This window comes from Mus pahari, chromosome 4, assembly GCF_900095145.1.
Source record: "Mus pahari chromosome 4, PAHARI_EIJ_v1.1, whole genome shotgun sequence".
In the NCBI taxonomy this organism is placed as follows: Eukaryota; Metazoa; Chordata; class Mammalia; order Rodentia; family Muridae; genus Mus; species Mus pahari.
In genome coordinates this window covers 129,652,657-129,656,730 of record NC_034593.1, presented here as the reverse complement: position 1 = coordinate 129,656,730, position 4,074 = coordinate 129,652,657, and the positions used below count along the sequence as shown (strand labels likewise).

Genomic DNA, 4,074 nt, shown 5'->3' with positions numbered 1-4,074 from the left:
ATGTAAGTACACTGTAGCTGTCTTCAGCACATCAGAAGAGGGCATCCATCCGATCTCATTACAGATGATTGTGAGCCACCATGTGGTTGCTGGGATTTGAACTGAGGACCTCCGGAAGAGCAGTCAGCCCCCAAGAATTCTTATTATAGGATAAATCATTGCTTCCTACTTGGAACAATATACTAGAGTATAGTCTTCTATGATATAGACTTTCCCTAGTTTCTTTTCTACCTTTCTTATTTTGAATAGATATATGTATTTGAAGAGTAGACTTTTAATTTCTTCTTTTTTTAAAAGTTCCTCTGTCCCCAGTATTAAATGGTTCTCTTGTTGACGATAGTCAGATGTTTTGAGCATTCTAACACTGGACCAGCATTGCAGTCACTCAGTGCCTGTTCAAAGCAGTGCTGGTCCTGCTGGTTCACACCTTTTGCGTGTGAAGGTCAGAGGTATATGCATTTGAGCATAGATTCAGTACAGTATCTCTGACTTAGTGTCAAGAAAGGGAATCAGTTCTGAACGTTCATTTATAGGGAAGGAGCCTGATCATTGACCAGGATCTTAAGTCCACATTTAATGATTTCTATGTTTAAGAAGTAATAGTATTTTTGTTCTTGGAGAATTTCATACATGTGTACAATGTATTTTGATTATTCGCCCAGCCCTCCCTAAGTGTTCGTGATTTTATCATATATGGAAGATACCATACCTCACCTTTCCCCCAGTCCCCTAAGAACCCATATTTTCCGGTAACCTGTCATGCAAATTGTCACTCTCAAAGGAATAAAGTACAGAGTATCTTCTAAGCGTGTTTGACTGTAGACTTCCCTTTCACAGTCTCTCCTGAGACTAGTGTTTGATGGAGAGCACCGTGGGTGCTTTTCTCCTCTTTGTTGCTGATGTTCCAAGGACTAGTACTTCAAACATTAAGGCAGGGCAGAGTACGTTGGCTTGTTTAGATGAATAAAGTGTAAAACTGAGTAGGAGAAAGCTTTAAAATTTAAAGTTACTTAGATTTGTGGATGTAGTGTGTTGTATTATGATTATCTAACCAATTGAATCTCTCTATTTTTGTAAGTTGAAAATTTTACTCTCAGTGGGACTACGGAATCAGCAGTTATGCATATTTAAATTCTTGATAGCTATACATTTTAATGCATGGAAAGACAACCAGTGAAAAAGAAAACCCGTCTATTGCTGATGTTTCCATGGTGCCTGTCTATATAGGTGTGCAACATAAACATTGTTACTGATTAAATGAAGATGTCCAGTTTTATTTATAGGTGTTTTTGCCAAGTTTGACTTTGAAAGGCAACAAGTACTTAAGCTTGCCTGAGATAATTAAGAATATAAAACAAGCACATACGATAATAGCTGTTTCTCACAGCCTAAAACTGACTCCATATAGGTTTATGTACTCCTTCCTGGGCTGTGATCATTTCTTCCATAACTGCCTTCTTGTTTGCACATTGTCCTCTTTATTTTATAATCCAGACGCTGTAGTCCTCATTTTTATAAACCAGTACTCAGTATCTTTCTTTCTTTTGAAAACCCTGAGTCTCATAAGAGTAGATGAAAACCAGATGTTACCCTTTTTGGATGCATTGCCAACTCCAGCAGTCTGCTACTCATTCCAATAAAGCTACTGAAGTACAGAATCTGACTAACTTACGAAGCCAACTCAATATTATAAACATTTTGGAATTCTGTTGAATCTTATCTTTCTTTTCCCAACATTGATATTTAGGAACCCAGAATATGAAAAAGTTTTAGAATTCTGTTGTAATGAATTCTAATTCCCTTCACATTTCTAAAGATGTCTTGTATTGGGTAATAAGTGCCCTACGTGTAAATTTGAGGTTGTGTGTGTGTGTGTAAGTTAGAGTCCACCTAAGATGTTATTTTCATTAGCTTGTTCCTCACCTGTAAGACCAAGCTGTCCTGTCAGGGAGCTCTAGGGACTGAGCTGCCAGTTTCTACCTCCCCAGTGCTGTGACTATAAATCACTCCTGTTTTGTTTTGTTTGTTGTTGTTTTTGTTTTTGTTGTTGTTGTTGTTATTGTTTTTCTTCAAGAGTTCAGAGAGTCTAACAGGTCCTTTGGATTGGGTGTTAGTAACTTTCCTCACAAAACAATCTCCAGCTCTAGTATGGATATTTTTAAATTTATGGCATAACATTGACAGTACTACTGAAAAGTACTTTTGCTTTTTAAAGAGAAAAAATGCTACACTGAAGAATTATTAATTCTTCCTACAGACTCTTGACTTCTTCAATTCTTTTCCTTGTATCACAACAAATACTCTGAATTTGAGTAGTGCAATTGATTGCGTTTTCTTGCTCCTCCTTCCAGGTTGAATTACCCACAACAGCACTTTTCCTATGGAATCATTTTCTTTATAAAAAGTCTTCTTTGTGAATATCGGATATTCTATGTAGATTTGCCTTAGTCCTATTTTCCTAGAACCAGAATGTGAGAATACATGGTATTTTTCTGTAAGTACTTATTAAAGGTCTTTATTTTAATGTTACTTACAAGACTGAATGAAACAGTATTAGGGAGTGGGGGGGATGAATTTGTGCAAAAAACGTGACTTCATGGGAATAGCTATAAAACTTGGGAAAAAATGGCTGTTCAGCATTCTTCTTGCGTTGAGCCGGGAAACTGGACTTGCTTCCCTGTTTTGCTTGTGTTAGCCCTTGGAGACTAGCTATCTTGGAGGGACTGGGAGAGGAGGACAGGGCGTGATTAGAACTTAGTTTGTGTTGGTTCTGGCCTGGACTTTTAGCAGCAGTTCAGAGAACCCCAGGGGTTTGGTGTGCTGGGGTCCAGGCCTGGCAGCTACCTATGGTGAGATTTTTGCCCACACCTGAAGGTTGTGCTCTAGTTCTGGGCTGTCCTGGTCTCTCAGGTTACCCTTACTCATCACTCATGCCCTTCATTCTCTTGGACTGAGGTTTCTCACATGTCGCTCTGCTGCCTCATCAGATTCCTTTTGTCTGTTTGCTGCCAGTGCACACTACAGGACACTCTTGGAGCCTCATCTCCTGCTGTCCTAGTTTGCTTTTCTGTTGCCCTCACAAAACATTGACCAAAAACAAATTGGGAGAGGGAAGGGTTTATTTGGCTCACATGTTAGTCTGTCACTGAGGGAAGTCAGGACAGAGACTCAAGGCCTCCCTCAATCAAACAAAAACCAGGAGGAATGCTGCTCTGGACTTTCTCCCTAAGGCTCTCTCAATTTGCTTTCTTATGCAAACAGAGCTACCTGCCAGGGTAGCACTGCCCTCAGTAGCTAGATCCACCCACTTCAATCATTAATCAGGCCCTCTGATGGAGGCTGACTTACTGTTTTATTGCTGTGAAGAGATGCCTTAACATGACAACTCTTATAAAGGAAAACATTTGATTGAGGCTGACTTCGAATTCAGAGGTTTATTCCATTATCATCATGGAAGGAAGCATGGCAGCACACAGGCAGACATGATGCCCGAGAAGGAGCTGAGAGTTCTACATCAGAATCAGCAGGCAGCAGGAAGAGAGTGACTGACTTTGGGCCTGGCTGGAACATATGAAATCTCAAAACCCCCAGTGATACAGTTCCTCAAACAATGCCACACTTATCCCAAAAAGTACCTCTCCTTAAGAGATTATGGGGGCCAGTTTCATTCAAGCCACCGCAGAGGCAGTTCCTTAGCTGGAATTTTCCACTTCCCCGTTTGTGTCAAGTTTTCAAAACACTAAGCAACACACTTTGTTCTTAGGTTCTTTCTATTGCTGCACACTGTTCACTTTCCCCCTCTGAACTTGAAGGAGACAGTATATGATACTCATTGCCACACTTAATTGCATGCTAGGTATAATGTAAAGTATCCAGGCTAATTTCATGAGTCACTTACAAATAAACCTAATTAGTTAATAATCACACCTAGTGCTGCCTGTTATTAAGATAATTATCTCATGTATTTTAGTATTCTTTCTTTGCCTAGGCGTGGTTCTCAGCCTTCTTTTTTTTTTATTTTTTTATTTTTTTATTTACATTTCAAATGCTATCCTGAAAGTTCCCTATCCCCCC

General features: G+C 39.5%; 1 protein-coding gene across 9 annotated transcripts in view; it reads left to right on the top strand.

Moving 5' to 3' along the window:
* Positions 1-4,074, top strand: part of Pdlim5 (PDZ and LIM domain 5) — a 160,782-nt gene that overhangs the window by 44,425 nt on the left and 112,283 nt on the right. The gene's annotated exons all lie outside the window — the stretch shown is intronic.